Raw genomic sequence first — 17,658 nt, forward strand, 5'->3', positions numbered from 1 at the left:
ATGTAAAATTGTGAGTTTTAATATAAAAACAAACATCAAATTCAATGTTGTTTATCCGTCTTTCCCAATAAATCAAATAATGATTACATTTTAAAAATATTTTCTCAAATGATAATAGTTTTTATGTTATATTTTTATAATAATAGAAATAAGGGAATATACATATATTTATATAATATCAAAGAAAAAAATTATTACAAAGTGACAAATTCTTATATTTTAGATTAAACATTAGAATTTAGGTCCGTGGTTACACGAGAGTTACGTCATTTTCAGTATTAGATGTTATTTTATTATGGTTTCAAATTTAGTATACTATGTTTTTTTAGTAACATTTTAATATATATATATTAAAACTTTGACTTTTATATTTAAATATTTTTTAAAATATGCCCATCGATATTTTTTACCCTGACACACTTAGAGATATTTTAATATACGAAAATCATAATATGTTCATTGAAGTTGTAAACTCTGACATAGTTAACAATATTTGAATATTAAAAAATCAAAATAGATCATTATCATTTTATTTGTTTTATTATTACACATAGTGTATCATATTCTTTTTTAAACTATTAGAAATATACTCTTATTAATAGATGAAATATATCTTAAATATTTCAATTAGAATAGGGAAAAATAAATAAAAAGGTAACATTTTTACTTAAAATTCATAATTAAAGGAACCTATTTAGATTTTGACTATTAAAAGGATTTAGTTTGAAAAAATTTTAAATAAAGGTAATATCGTTAGTGTTTAAGGCTAGATCTTCGTTAATTGTTAACGTGACATGCCATGTCGTTAAAATTTCCACGTGGACTGACATGGTTTTACACGCCATCTTCATCTTCACCAATATATCTGCGGCATGAATTCCGGCAACCGTCTTCTACATTTCTGATTTAGATACATGATTGCTTCAATATTTGAGCTTCATGTCGATAATTATCATTGTCTTATTAACGATAAACACACATACATAATACACCGAACCTATATGGCTGCTTCAACCACAATTACCAAACTATTAAACAAGAAAAACAAGAATATTGCAAATTTTAAACAATAGAAAAACACATCCAACAATGAGATCGTGATAAAGAAACCTAAGGTACATGGCTGCCTGAACCAAAACTTCATTTTCGATCTCTATGAATGTTAATCATAATTATCAAACTAGAAGTAATAATGCTTCAGCAAGTAATAAATATCAATCTCTATAAATGTTTATAGTAATTATCAAATTGGAGATTGGGAAAATGGGACAAAGAGCTTGAATCATCTTATATTTGTGTTTTGCCATCAACGAATCCCCTCACGGTCAGGACCGCCGGCACCGACCACCACCATTACCACCTTTGACCACCACCATTTTTATTTGGATGTAAATAGGTTTTAGGTAGACAAGACATAGTTATATAGATCTTTAAGTACATATGAGATTCTTGATTTTTATTTGTTTCGATATAAATGTTTTTGATTCAGATCTTTAAGGTTTTTGGCCCGAAGAATGAAAAAATATATTTTGATATTTGTGACACTATATACGCTAACTCAGAAGTCCATGTAGACATTTTAACGACGTGGCATGTCACATTAATAGTTAACGGAAATTTAGCGTTAAAAACTAACAATATTACCTTTATTGAAAACTTTTTTAAAACCAAGTCCTTTTAATAGTCAAAACCTAAATAGGTTCCCTTAATTAGGAATTTTGAGTAAAATGATTACCTTTTTATGTATTTTCCCCGTTAGAATATAACAATGTTATATATGTTTTCTAAAAATACGATATTTTTACATACCGTATTTATTTATAAGTGTCTAAAAAAACTACAAAAAACAATAATAGTACAATCATTTTAATATATTATTCACATTAATTTTTATTTATTTTTAATTTATCAATCTCTCTTTATATATATGAGCCTATTAGAAAACGCTCGCATGACACTCTCTGGGTCCCCACGTTAGCATTTTTTTTTGTGTCATCACCAGATTGATATCAAATACACGTCAACACCTACTTTACTTAGTCAGCCTTCATAGTGGCCATTCAAGTGAATGTTAAATGTTACAAATGGGTTTCGAACCTATGAATGCAGAACAACATATGCACGCATTGCCAGTGGACTAGATTTTCATTTCTGATATTATTTCCCAACTACATTTAATATGACATTTCATTTTAATATATGACATTTTTAATAACAAATTGCATTTTACTAAATATTTCTCATTTACATTTAGCCGTATATATTTCAATGTCGTCTATCATATTTGGCATTTCGTCACTAAAAGTATCCGATTATTAGTTTATGCATGCTATCTACCCTATCCTTTTTGTTCTCATAATCATATATTATAGCTTTGTATAATATATTTTCTATCTATTAGAAATCTTTTTAACAAAGTAATAAAGTACACATGAATGCTTGCGAATGGTAAAACTATTTATAAACATAGTTCAAATGGTTTCCATCACATGAATGATCGAATTAATAATTACAAAGTTTGTTATCTTTTTATATAGAAATCTTATTTGTAATTTGAACTTACAATTTATAATAATAAATTTAATGTTTTTTTAATATATAAAGTAGTATAGATCAATATATCGATTTCATCATCAACTATTTATAAATAATCCGTTCACAACATATGTGTATATATAATTATGTTGGGTATATATAAATAATTATATTTCCATTTACTCTTGTTCTATTAGTTGCAAAGACATAATTTAGGCTCAATTAAGCTATGTTTGTCACAAGCCTTTTAAGATATTTTCAAGAGCTTTAACTTTAGTTTTAAACTAAAAGCTTATATAGTATTAAAACTTTGTTTAAATGTAACTAGCTTTAACTTTTATTTGAAAAAAAAATCCAAAGTGAAACACTATTTGAAGTAGCCACTTTGCTACAGCAACCATATAAAACATATCTAGAAGATAAAAGCTTTAGGTAACCACTTTGCTTAAATGCTACAGCTTACAGCTTCATCTAAAATCTAAAACTACCTTTGCCAAATATACTTTTTAGTGTATAAAATATACCAGTAATCTTAAATTGAGTCAAGATGAACATAGGAGATTCTAAATGTATGCTTTGGTGGGAGGTCAATTAGCTTTTAATTACACTAATATTAAAAAACAGTGCTGAAAATATAGAATTTTATACACAATATATGGTTGCTACAACCACTTTTGTCCTCCGTGTAGATCTATCACTAAATTCTATAATCGTTTTTATTGTATATTATTTATGAGAAATCAATGAGAACTAAAATAGCTCAGAGCAATACCCGGGTATAACATAGTAATTTAACATAAATGTTAATTACTCCCCTAAGTTAAAGATGAGTTCGTTTCTTTTTGTTATTGTCAAAGTCAACATCCATCATATATATCTAAACACATTATATGATATGAATGAATATATATAATAAGCGAACAATTAAAAACAAGCAGTTACGAATAAATCATATGGATATACATACAAACAAGCAAAGTTAACAATCATAATGAAATAATACTGTAATTGGAAAATAAATAAAAAATACTTTTCAGGATACTGTATAAATTCATACGAAGACAGAGATCATAAAAAACAAACCGATAGTGGAACTGGGTAAGTGGGTTTTAATTTTGATAAATAAAAGTTATAGAAAAGTTTTGATTTTTGAGACAAATTAGACACAAAATATAAAAAAAGAATTACCTTCTGTTGACTTTGTTTAGGAAAAAGAAAAGAACAGACTCACCAATTCTTATTAAAGGGCTGTAGTTAGAAAAACCCGTTTAGGATTGTCATATTGACGGTTGAAACCCTAGCTAATTAATCAGTTCTTTGTAAAAAAAAAATAAGTCAATGTACTTACGTACAGATAATTATAGTTAACCACGATCAATAATGCATGAACTTAATTAACATATTTAAATCCTAACTTATTCACCTATACATACAGTTTTAAAAAGTTTATAAAATTCAGATAGAATTAACCAAACAGAATTGATATGTTCGCTTCACTTCTACGTACGTACACATTAAATTAATTAAAACTCAAATCATAAACCTGCATGTACAAGAAGACTTCAAACTGATCCACCCGAAGTAACTTGCTTGCACAACTCAGTGCACGTCAAGAACAAAACCCCATCTTTAGCCCCGGTTCAATGATTCTGTGACACCTCACCAAATCACTTTGACGGGTTATGACTATAACGGAATAAATAACACAAATTGTACAGAGAACGACCACTAAACATGTCATTTTTATTCATTAAAATACCAGTGTTTTTATGATACAACCTTACAAGAAAGTTAATATAAAGTACATGAGAGTTTTTATTTAATATATAGTGCAAGACTCTTGAATACTTCATTAGAGATCCATACTCCGCTCCATGATATTCCATAACACTAATTACCTGAGATATACATGTTAAAATGTCAACATAAAGTTGGTGAGTTCATAGGTTTATTATATCAACATAGTTTATGGATCACAAGGTTTATATATACATAATACATACTACATAATACTATAGTTCCGAGCTCCCGATACCGAAGCTTAACGATGTTACTTTATCCCATGCGTAGTACTTTCATTCCCAAATACTATGGATCAAATATCATGCACCCGTTTGATCATGTCGATCAAGTTAGCGCTACCGACCCGGGTGGGGTGTCAAACCCAATAGATCTATTCACAAATATTCGCGCTTAAGTCCATAACTGACGATATTGAAATAGGGGATTTAGTGGAATGAATAAACAACTCAGACAATATATATAGTAACAAAGTACTTGTGTCCAAACGTAAAAAAAAATAAAAAAATGTACATGTATTCTCACCCCAAATATGAAATATTTTTAAAAATAAAGGACTATGAAACTCACCTTATAGTGACAACGAGGTTATGATGATATCTGAGTTACAAATGTCCTAAACAAATCATGAGATTATTATCAGTTATAAAATCATTTAAGATTCATAGAATTTCTAGGTCGACTGCCACTTTGTCTACACCATACCTTCGATACACCTTTTATGTTAAACTGGATGATGTTTATATATACAAGTTTACGACAAACTATATATTTATATATATAGTTGCCACGTGATATTTGTATAAAAATACACATGCTTAGAGGTTTTCCATGACATTAGATATTACAATGTACATACTACAATCATATATTTGTTCATTTAGAATCTTAACTATAATTGATCGAGGTAGTAGAGTTATGTTATTATTATATGTGAGAAAATCCATCAGAAGGTTTTCAAGAGTATCACTCCGTCTAGTTACCGATTATATGTACTTAGACATTTTTTTTTCACTTAGTTTTCTATAACTCGTTTTAAAACGTTGGGGAAACATTATCATGGCACAATTTTGCGGGTCTAGTTATCAAGTATTTGTGGTACTTACAGCAACAGAGAGCGAGAAAAGACTCGTTAATTTGTTAGGATTGAAGAACTCCTGAAATGATCAGAACTGCGCCTCTAGTGATCAAGGGAAAAGGGTTCGAGTTTAGTGATACACTTAAAGACATGAGAAAATTTGATTGAGAACAGTTTCTATAAACTTACGAGAGTTAACTAAGCCTGGAAAAAGTCTATACAATGACCTGCAACCTTGAACTTTACTATGCCTTAAACCGTAACTATGCGATCAAAGAAAGCAATCTTATGCTAGCTAATTTTTGTGGCCATCATAATAATGATTTAGTAGTATTTTTGCTGGTTCTAAAACAATAGAGAGCAGGAGTTATAAGGGGCTTTTAAGAGTGTTCAAATGGTAAGAGAATAGGTTGTGCTTTTGGTGCATGAAAGGTGAAGATTGCATAAGCTATGTATAGAAGTAAAACTATGGCAATGGCTGGGCATAGTGATCGATCAAGAAGTAAAGGTTTGTCACTTCTTGTTTGTCCTCTAATCATTATTTACATATTCCATGGTTGTTTGCACCTAGAAGCTCTATTGAAGGAAGGTTATGTTGGATACTAGCTAGCTGATCATGTGGTGGATGTATGTACACCATGGCTTAAAAGAATGAAAGAGTAACATTTGTCCTTTTTGCCTTTAACTTGTTGCCATAATAATCACCAAGTTACTATATTCTTTTCCATGCTAGGTTTAGGGAGAGTAGCACATATACATCAAAATAGAAGAATCTTACTTCAAAAGGTGGAGGAGCTTGATGAAAACTAGCTCAAAATGTCTTATGGAATCGATAGGCCGGAGGATTGAAAGAACTTTGTTGTTTTCCTTTTGTCCTCCCACATTAATTAGTATATGCTAGCCTCATACATGTTAGCACAAAGTTGGTAAGGTTCTAGTTGACTAGGATTGAAAGCTCATATGGAAGTTTCCTCAATTTGGATAGTTTGTCCCTCATGATTGTCGACTAGGAAGGAAGAATGGTGAATGTTTGTCCCTCAATTTGTTGTATATGTAAGGTGGTTACCAACTTACCACAAGTTTGACAGATGATTATTTATACTAGGTGAACTCCATTTTTGATGGTGTTAGACTTGGGAGATATTATCATATTAACTTTTGTATTTATTGTTATTTATCAAGTTTGTCATGTATGCCGCGGTTATAACAAGTTAATTATTTAAGTGCAATTAAATTTAGAAATATAATAATAATAATAATAATAATAATAATAATAATAATAATAATAATAATAATAATAATAATAATAATAATAATAATAATAGTTGGCCTTAAATTAAATTACAAATATATGTGGTTTTACAAAAGTAATAACATAAAAATTTGGCCTCGAAATTTGACGATTGTTATAGATTCTCAGTATGATTACAAAAATACTTCAACTACTCCAACGCACAACACCCCAGCATTTGCCCTAAAAACAAAAACAACCAATTGATCGATTTCTTTTTATTTGTAACCGGCTTCATACTATTTTCTTGATGACAGAATTCACACTTTGGTAATACTGGATGCGTCCACAGTTCTGGTGCTCGGTCATAAAACGTATGCTTGTTATTCTCCACGTACTCGAAAACCTCCTTAAACTTCTCTTCAAGATTGTACATTTATACTCAACTTTGTAAACTTTTTGACATATTTGACATTCCATGTCACCTAATATCGTGTTGATATTGTTATCGATTAAATTGGGACCAAAAGCCGCAGAATATGTGGGTAATCGTTTCGTTAATGTATTTACAGCTGATGTGATCCCAATGGTTATTGTGGTCCATGATGAGTACATCCTTAAAAGGACATCTACCCGTCGTTAAGTATGTGGTAAAACTGTTATTTTTTAAAAGAGAATCTTGTTCAGTAGTTAGGAATGCTACTTATGTTTTATTTAGGAATATTAGTTGTTACTTATGGGTTTTTGATGAATGAATATTTTGTTTCCTACTTATTTGAAAACTTGAATTTCAGTTTTTTGTTGTGAAAACATATTGGTTATTATATATTTGTAGCCTAGTTTGTTTATTAGGTCAATAAAGTCGGCCTCTTTATTGGACTTGTAGTTTAAGTCTAGTTTGAGACTGGTGTGAGCCTTTGTAAATGGTCTAAAACTCTAAATGATGCTCCGTATATCATTCTAAAAAACTTGCTTAAAACAATCTTAAACTAATGACTTGTTAGGTTATGAATAATAAACAAACTAGGCAACAAATATATAATAACCAATTTGTTTTCACAACAAAAAACTGAAATTCAGGTTTTCAGCTTACCAAATAAGTAGGAAACAAAATATTCCTTCATCAGAAACACCATAAGTAACAACTAATATTACTAAAGAACACATAAGTAGCTCCTAACTACTGAACAAGATTCTTTTTTGAAAAATAACAGCTTTACCACATACTTAACGACGGGTCGATGTCCTTTTAAGGATGTACTCATCTTGGACCTCAGTAACCATTGAGATCAGATCAGCTATAAATAGATTAACAAAATGATTACCCACATATTCTGCGGCTTTGGTCCCAATTTCATCACCACCTGGTCGTTTTCTATAACCTTATCTCTAATAGTTGTTCTAAGAGAAGCCTCATACTTTTCAATGGTAACCGGTAATTTACATACTATAGACGAAAACAAGTAGTTTGTTACATTACATAAACGTTTTTGTAGTTAGTTACATAACATAAACATTTTGGCATAGTTAGTTACATTCGTAGGTCATAATGGTGACTGGCTACGTGTTCAACCGGTAATCCTATACATACTATAGACGAAAACAGGTAGTTTGTTACATTACATAAACTTTTTTGTAGTTAGTTACATAACATAAACATTTTGGCATAGTTAGTTACATTCCCAGGTCATAATCCCTATACGTTATGAGTAATTAAGTATAGATATATGAGTGAAGGGTGTTTTGGCATGGGAAATTGGTAACTTTTGGCATGGAAATTTGTCATGGTGATAACCGATACGGACGGAAAGAGAAATCGGCAAAAGTAGAAAGGTTTCGAAGGTTGTACAATATAAGACTATAAGAGCATTCATAGCAATAAAAAAGTCTTTTAAAGTCTTTTTATTTTGACACCTTATTATTCCATTAACTACAACCTATGAAAAAATCATTACATTGAATGAGAAGCTTTATACGAAGTTTTTATTTTATTTTATCAAAATCGTACGTATTTGGAGAAAACTTTTGTCAAAGGTTGATGAACCTCAACCTATTCATTAATTTAAATCAGTCTTATGGTATTCTATTCTACTTCTACTCCTAGTCCTTAATTACACATATGTTTGGAAACCAAGACTCTCGAAAAACCCTTATTAATCCACCGTCACAAATGTGAGAAGTGAGACTCGAACCTAGGTTGATCCACGGTCAAAGATGTAACCCCCGTGAGTTGACCACGAAAACTTTTGCAGTCAAAATAGAAATTTAAGTTTGAAAATTGACCTCGTAATTGGGTCTAGCCTCGTATTTCATAAACGACTTCGTAATTCAACTTCGGCATCGTATTTTGGTAGTGGCCTCGTATTCGTGTCTGGCATCGTATTTAGGAACAAGCATGGAACCTTCATCTTACCCTACATATAAATAGTCTTATTCTTCTCACATTCTCATCACTTTAGCCACATAGCAAAAACATACACACCTTGCTACCCCATTTTTTCTTACTACCTCATATTACTACCCCATTTTATTACTTCATAAACATCAAATATTATCGAAGTCCAACCTTATTTTGTTTAGATTTAGTTTCAAGAGTTGTAATTTTATCTTCCAAATATCTCTACAAACATCTATTTTACAGATTTAAGGTATAAAATCAAAACCTATTTTTATGCTCTTCTTTTGGTATTTTTCGGCTTTTTCTTTGAATTCACACCCTACACCCACCAAGTATTGAGGTTTTTATGTCCAGAAGTCTTAGAAACATATATTAAAACTTTTGTCAAAGTTTCGTTTAACTTCATAAACAAAATCTTGAGATTTAAGGATTTTTGTACACTTTTTATAAACTTTGTTCAAATGGGTCTTTAAGATTTTAAGCCCGTTTTTGAGTTTCTGACTTTAGGATTGTTTTCCCATCATATTAGGGAGTCAAAAGTACTATCTGATGTTAAAAACACCTTCCAGATCGAAAGACACGATTAGGGTTTTCTAGAATGAATTTTGGGGAAGAACAACCCAGTTTGCGACCCCGTCGATTTGTGACCTTGTATTTCCATTTACGACCTCGTATTTCAAATGTGACCTCGTATTTCCATTTACGACCTCGTATTTCAATTGTGACCTTGTATTTCAAATGTGACCTCGTATTTCGATTTGCGACCTCTTATTTCAAATGTGACCTCGTATTTCGATTTGCGACCTCGTATTTCAAATGTGACCTCGTATTTCGATTTGCGACCTCGTATTTCAAATGTGACCTCGTATTTCATTTGTGACCTCGTATTTCAAAATACTACCCCAGATTACTAGCCTCTTATTTTAGCCTCTCAATTTAGCCTTTTATTTTAGCCTCTCAATTTCAATTTTGCCCTTTAGTGAAATAAGACCTCAAATCTCAGATAAGACCTCGAATTTAATTTAAGACCCCAACTTTCAACTGAGACCTCGGATTTCGATTACTACCTCGGTTTAGTCAACTTTGGTCGGTTTAGTCAACCTTGGTAAACTTTAGTCGATTTGATCAACTTAGTCAAACTTGTAATTTGATCAACTTTGATCAAACTTGTAAAATATGGTCAAAGTTAAACTAGTACGTTTTTGGACAACTTAGTCAACACTTGGCTGCACGTTATGAACACGTTTACCTATAATGAACACATACTTAATTATGATAACTTGAAACAGATTGTTGCATGCCGGTTACTTTCTTCTGATATTTTGCGTAACTTAATCTTGATGCTAGCACTCTAGTGAGTTTAGTAATCCCCTTTTCACATGTTTTCATGGGGCTGAAAGGATACGAATCATTTTTATAGTAAAACGTATATACTTTGGTACTATATGATATGACTTTGTACAAACTATTTTGGATACACTTATGATTACGTATTTTGGAAACGCTTATGATTTCATATTTTGGATACACTTATAATCTCATATTTTGGATACACTTATGATTACATATTTTGGAAACGCTTATGATTTCATATTTTGGATACACCTATAATTTCATATTTTGGATACACTTATGATTACATATTTTGGAAACGCTTATTATTACATATTTTGGATACATAATCGATTTCATATCTTGGTATACATTTGATTACATATTCGCTTATACTATGGATACTTTAGTGTTCTCTCGATTATAGACTGTACTATATGATACCCTGTGTGCTACTATCATTTGTGTGTACTTTAAGTGGTCGATAGTGCCATGTGCCTATGTGCCTATCCCTGTGTGTTCTACCACTATCTCTGTGTGCTTAAAGTGGTCGATAGTGCTCTGTGCCTATCCCTGTGTGTGCTACCACTGTCTGTGTGTGCTTTAAGTGGTTGATAGTGCCTTGTGCCTATCCCTGTGTGTTCTACCACTGTCCGTGTGTGCTTAAAGTGGTCGATAGTGCCATGTGCCTATCCCTGTGTGTTCTACCACTCTCTCTGTGTGCTTTAAGTGGTCGATAGTGCCCTGTGCCTATCCCTGTGTGTGCTACCACTGTCTGTGTGTGCTCAGCCAGGTCTATGACCTTAAGCGGCTACATATTGGTATTCATTAGCCATGTCATGTTTATGACTATAAATGCACGATTGATACATACTAGCCATGTCATGTTTATGACTGTAAGTGCACGATTGATACATACTAGCCATGACATGTTTATGACTGTAAGTGCATGATTGATACATACTAGCCATGTCATGTTTATGACTGTAAGTGCACGATTGATACATACTAGCCATGTCATGTTTATGACTGTAAGGGCACGCTTATACGTATTCATACATCGTCACTCTTGTGTTCATACTTAACGGCACAAACTAGTTCAAACAAACGTTTTCAAGTAAACAAGCATACAAACTTATGAACTCACCAACCTTTGTGTTGACGCTTTTTAGTATCCTTTCAGGTGTGCAAGTTAATCAAGTTAGAAGTGGCTAAGGAGGATAGCATGGTGGCCTTTAGCAGACTCAGACTAGGATTTGGAGCTGCATATCTATGTGCCTGCTTGTTGCTTTATGTTTAGACTATGGCCTTATGCCTAAGTAAATCTTTCCCCTGCGCGGGAGTTTATCTATGTTCAGTTGGATGTTAATTCTATGTTGCAAGTTTATGTTTGGATTTATGAAATGTGAGTTAATTTGAGCATTCATTTAGACACTCTACGTAACATCCATGACGCGTGTACTATGCGTCGCATCCTGAGTTTTCCGCCTTAGCCGGGGTGTGACAAAAGACCTTACCAATGGACCACCAACCCCATTGTCTAAATCAGTCTTTTAATTCAATGGTATAAACCTATTGTAAAAAATTTTTTCCTTACATTTTTTTTTCATCAACCATTATAGAAGATGCCCTAATTGAGACAATGTTAAACAACTTATGGCATGGTAAAACACCATGTTAGAACCAGTTTCGTCTAAACTGGCCAGTCTCCAGTTGCACCTGGAGACCAGAAGATTTGTCCAAAAATATATTGAAGTCTAGTTGCAATGAACAGTTAATGTAACTGAAGACTTCCTCCAGTTGAAATCTGATCAGAACTGAAGACATTCCAATTGACGTCGAAGACAACAAATGGAAGATAGAGAATGACAATGGTAGCGAAGTCCAGTTAGCATTCTACATAGATTGAAACTGGAGAATATCAGTTTAAAGCCTTTACAATGCTTTACACTGTTTACGAGGAAGACCTTTTTTGCTTTATGCACCTTTATACAGACAATATCATTTGTCTATGATTAAAGTACAAAAGTGCATAAAGCAGGTTAGATAAAGTAATGTCTTAACTTACCTTATCAAGCATTTCAAAGGAACTCATCTAGTTTCCTTAAATGCTGTCAACCATATCTATACGACAAAGTTGGATTCCCAATGCCAACTTTGTCTATAAATAGAGGTCTTTGCACAACAAGAATGTAAGTTTGCATATTCAGACTTTTGCAATATTCTTGGTGTACTTGTGCAATATTCTCTCAATCGTAAAAGGGAACATTTCACAACTTTAAGTGTTTCGATTGTTAAAGAGAAATTCCGAGTATAGATCATTTATATTTCATAGGTTGTTAGGATATTTACATTTATGTATTATCTTGGTTCCGCAATAACCTTGTATTATATTTAGAATCAATAAATAAAATACATTTGAAAATTACAACTTGGTCTCACCATTTTACTTTGTTAGATTTACTTATTGCATTGTCTTTCCTCTTGTAACCTGCTAAGTAATCTATCCAAGGACTTGGTATACAATCACTGTAACTGGTCGTCTCCAGTTCAGTGTTTATATTGCAAAGAACTCTCACCGTTGACATAGAGGTGTCTTCAGTTAGTACCATCTCTTAAGTTGGGACTTACAAGTGGTATCAGAGCAGAAGGCTAACATAATTTCCTACATCTACTAAGATGTCTACTACTGAAGGTGAGAATGGTCATGGTCATGATGAAAACATTAATGTTAACAATACTATACCTAATCAAAATGTTAATCAAACTGCTAATAACAATCCTCCTCCACCTCCTCCTAATGCCCCAAACCATGTCCATGTCCATTATTCAAATACTCCTGTTTCCAAATTTGATGGGAATGGTGAAATATTTAGGACATGGAAGGCCAGAATGCTGCTGCATTTTGGTGGGATAGAAAGGTATATGTTGAAGATCCATATGGATGGACCCTATATACCCATGTCTCTCGGGGTAAGTCCTCTTCTTGATCCAACTGGAAGAAGAAGGTCTAGAGAAAAACCAGAAGATCACTGGTCAAATGAGGATCGCAGACTGGTAGACTTGGATACCAGACTGAAAAAAATGATCCTTGCTGTTGTCCCTGAAGACTTAACTCCAAATTGTTTCCCAGTGCCAAGGCTATGTGGGATGAATTGGTCATTCAGTTTAAAGGAGGTGATAACACCATTGTCACTAGAAAGGTTGCTTTAAACAAGAAGTATGAATCCTTCTTTGCTCTACCTAATGAAAGTCTAATTGGTACTTATACCAGATTTACTAGCCTTATTAATCAGTTAAGAGGGTTGGGTATTGAAAAAGACAAGGACATTCTTCTCGAGAAATTCTGTGATGTTCTTCCATCCAAATGGGAAAATATGATTCTTGTCCTAAGACAAGGTAAAACCCTGCACAGTCACACTCTTACATCTCTCTATGGAGCTTTTAGGTTCACAGAGGATAACAATGCTGCAAGACTTGTGGCTGAACAGGATGCCATAAACCATGCCCAAAGTTCCAAGGGAACCAGTTTCACTGGACAACCTTGTGCTGCCTTGATTTCTGCTGAGAATGTCTAGTTACATTCTATGAAGGAGATGTTAAGCAATTTACTGAACTCTGGGTTAACTACTAAGACCAGTGTTGGTTGTGATGAAACTGACGATGATGATCTGGTAGCCATGATTGCCAAAACCTTTAATAGGTTTAAGCACAAATCTAATCGATTTAATGGTTCCAACAATACTTCCAGCTCCAACTCTCTGGACAAGACCAATCTTACCTGCTATAAGTATGGTAAGAAAGGTCACTTTATGAAGGAATGCAGATCTAGTCATATGAACAAACAATCTGGTCCCCTTATCCCAACTTATAATGTGCCTGATGATAAATATAAAGCTAAATATAAGAAGCTTAAGGCTCAAATTGCCCTCTTGTCCCTTGAAAAAGAAAAAGAAAAGAATAAATGCATGATGGCAAACACTGAAGGGAAGTGGAAACTTTCTGATGATTCATCTGATGATGAAGAAGAGATTAGGTATATGTGTTTTATGGCAGTAGAAGATCAACAACAACATCTGGTGAAAGATGATGTCATTGCAGGAAGATGGGTGGACATCATTCTGAAAAAGGTATGTGATTATGATAAGCAGGATGACCCTTAATTGAAACTGGACATTGTTGAATCACTCAATGGTGATTTATTGTTTGTTGAAACTGTAAGAACTGATAGTGAAAGATATCTGGAAACAATCTTAACTGAATTAAACAATGTGAAACCCCAATTGAATGATTCGCAGAGTGTCCAGTTGGCTCTAAAAGAACCAGTTCTGAGAATTGAAGCTTTAAAACTTGAAAATCAAAGTTTAAAATCTGATCTTGAGAAAGAAAAAAAGATTATCAAGTCCTGGGTTAATGCATCTGAGAAAAATTATGATGCTTTTTCAAGAACAATTGATGCCCAAAAGAATGCATGGAAATCTGGAGATCTTCAAATGGCAGCTGCCATACCAGATCTCCATGCATTGCCTTCATCTCTTCAGGTTGAAATACCTTATGATCAACCTAAGACTTTCAAAACTGAATCTGTTGAAATCACCCCTGTTGAGGTTAAAACTGGAGCTAATCAGGCTAAAGCTCCAGTTAAAAAGGTTGGTTGTGAAAAGCCTTAACCTCAAAAGTCAAAGGAGCCCAATAATCCTAAGACCAAGAATCAAACTGAACTTAAGTCCAAGGGTCAGGTGTCTGGTGAAAATGACATTTTACTGAAACTGGACAGTTAACTCCAACTTTTGTCTAGGCAGGTTCAGAGTTGTACTGCCAGAATAAAAAATCTGGAAGGAGCCTCTTCTCCTTCAGTTGAAAAGCTGAATGTCAAAACCCTTTCTAAGTCTAAACAAAAACAAAAGGTTCCATCTGGAACCAAAACTGAAAATAAAAAGGGAAGCAAATACCAAGTACCAATTGTTTTTACTCATGGATCTGAAGTAATTGAACAAGCTCCAGATTCAGCCTCTAGTTCGACCTCTCAACAATCAATTGTGACTTCTCAAGTGAAGTCCAGTGAACCCATCAAGAAAAGATGGGTTCACAAAAATAACTAATGATTTTGTGGGTATGCAGGTCGATCGAAAGAAGCATATCTGGTATATGGACAGCTGGACGGACTATGACAGGATGTAAGCCCCTGCTGGAAGAGTTCACTGTCCAAGATGGACCGACAGTGACTTTCGGTAATGATGTTAGTGGAAAAACTGAAGGATATGGTGTGCTTAACAATGGACAAGTCAAATTCACTAAAATTGCATTTATAAATGGTTTAAAATATAACCTGATCAGCGTAAGTCAACTGTGTGATGATGGCTTCAGAGTTTTGTTCGATGTTGCACAAGGCACCATTTTTAACAAGGATTGGCAAGTGGTAATGATTGCTCCAAGAAAGGGAAATGTGTACATTATGGACATGGAACCAGCTCCAAAAGAGCATTGCTTCTATGCAAAAGCTAATGAGCATACCAACTGGCTATGGCATAAGAGGTTATCCCACTTTAATTTCAAAAACATCAATAAGTTATCAAGAAAGCAACTGGTGGATGGGATACCTTTAATCTCCTTTAAAAAGGAGAGGCCATGTCCAGGGTGTGATATGGGCAAGAAGAAAAGAGCCAGTTTCAAGACCAGGCAAAACTTCAGCATCACTGAACCTCTTCACATGTTACATATGGACCTCTTTGGTCCAGTGAATGTTCAAACTAAAGCTGGTAAGAGATACACTTTAGTGGTGGTTGATGAATACACTAGATACTGTTGGGTGGTGTTCATTAGATCAAAAAGTGATGTACTTGGTGAAATCATCTCTCTCATCAAAAGAATTGAGCTCAAGTATACCAAGAAAGTGTGTCAGTTGCGAAGTGATAATGGTACAAAATTTATAAATAAAGAATTGGAATCATTTTGCAATGACACTGGCATTTCCCAAAACTTCTCTTCAGCTTGTTCTCTAGAGCAAAATGGTGTGGTTGAAAGAAAGAATCGCACATTGATTGAAGCTGCAAGAAGTATGTTATCTGAATCAGGTCTTCCAACTAGTTTTTGGGCTGAAGCAGTAGCAACTGCTTGTCACATCCAGAATCGGTCAGTTTATGTCAAGAGACATAGGAAGACTGCCTATGAAGTCCTAAGGAATCGTAAACCAAATATTGGTTATTTCCATGTATTTGGTTGTCCAGTTTATATTCTTAACGATTTCAGTCAGTTGGGTAAGTTTGATGCAAAGGCTGACGAAGGTGTGTTTGTGGGTTATTCAGATATCAGAAAGGCCTATAGAGTTTATAATTATAGACTCGAAAAGGTACATGAGACAATTCATGTCACATTCGATGAATCAAATGAAACAATCAATAAACGACCAAGCCTTGATTTATCTCCAGTTATTCCAGTTGATTTTGGTGTATCTGATCAAGTTCATCAATCAGTTTCTACACCAGAAGATATTTCCAGTCACCAAGACTTGGAACCAGTTGCATAGAAGAAAAGCTTTAGTGACACTTCATTCTATCCCCCCATCAGTTTTAATTTACCACAAAAACTAGTGATAGGATCTGATGTTCATGCCACTCCAATATCAGAACCAGTTCAGACTCTAAGTTCTCCAGTTGTTCAAGATGTGCCTTCAACTGAAGAATTCCACGATGCAAATTGTGATCTCATTGACTCTGATGATGATGTTGAAGAAGTCTGGACTGATCCTCCTCCTGTTTCAACAACTGTGGAGGTTCCTCAAGTTACTTGCACTGATATTGTTGTACACCAACCTAGTCAATACACTAAATGGACACAAGCGCATCCAATTGAGCAGATAATTGGAGATCCAAGTAGTGGGGTTCAGACTAGAAGAGCCACAAGTGAACAATGCTTGAACGTCACCTTCTTATCTCTAATTGAACCAAAGAAGATTGAGGAGGCTTTGGAAGACCCAAGCTGGGTAGAAGCAATGCAAGAAGAGCTTATCTAGTTTGAAAGGAACAATGTGTGGGAACTTGTTCCTTGTCCACCAGATTTTCATAATGGTAAGAATACTTGGTCAATTGTGTGACACGTGATAATACTCGAGTGTTTTAACCCACTTACAACTGTCACATGACGTGTCATGACCATGTTGTAAAAAGATGCACTTTTATTGGGATTGTGAAAAGTTAGTGGGCGAGTTAGTATATAAGCTGTCGTAGCATTTAATGCTGACATTAGGAGTTGAATGTTTTGGCTCAAAATTCAAACTCATTTTTA

The sequence above is a fragment of the Erigeron canadensis genome, chromosome 2 (genome assembly GCF_010389155.1).
Source record: "Erigeron canadensis isolate Cc75 chromosome 2, C_canadensis_v1, whole genome shotgun sequence".
In the NCBI taxonomy this organism is placed as follows: domain Eukaryota; kingdom Viridiplantae; phylum Streptophyta; class Magnoliopsida; order Asterales; family Asteraceae; genus Erigeron; species Erigeron canadensis.